We start from the raw sequence: 352 nt of genomic DNA on the forward strand, positions 1-352 counted from the left end.
TACAGGTCTCCTTAAAAAAATCAATTAGAACGCTGCAGATGATTCAGAATGCTGCTGCTTGAGTCCTCACTAAGACCAAGAAAATTGAACACATCACTCCAGTTCGGAAGTCTTTACACTGGCTTCCGGTACCTCAAAGAGTTAATTTCCAAATACTTCTGCTGGTTAATGAATTACTAAACGGTTTAGGTCCAAAGTAAATTTCTGATCTGCTACTACACTATGAACCACCCAGACCTCTCAGGTAGTATGGGACAGGTCTGCTTTCAGTTTTTATGTTCCACATATCTAGAACAAACTCCCAGAAAACTGCAGGTCTGCTGCAACTCTCAGTTCTTTTAAATCAAGGCTG

Source organism: Etheostoma spectabile, chromosome 7, assembly GCF_008692095.1.
Source record: "Etheostoma spectabile isolate EspeVRDwgs_2016 chromosome 7, UIUC_Espe_1.0, whole genome shotgun sequence".
Taxonomy (NCBI): Eukaryota; Metazoa; Chordata; class Actinopteri; order Perciformes; family Percidae; genus Etheostoma; species Etheostoma spectabile.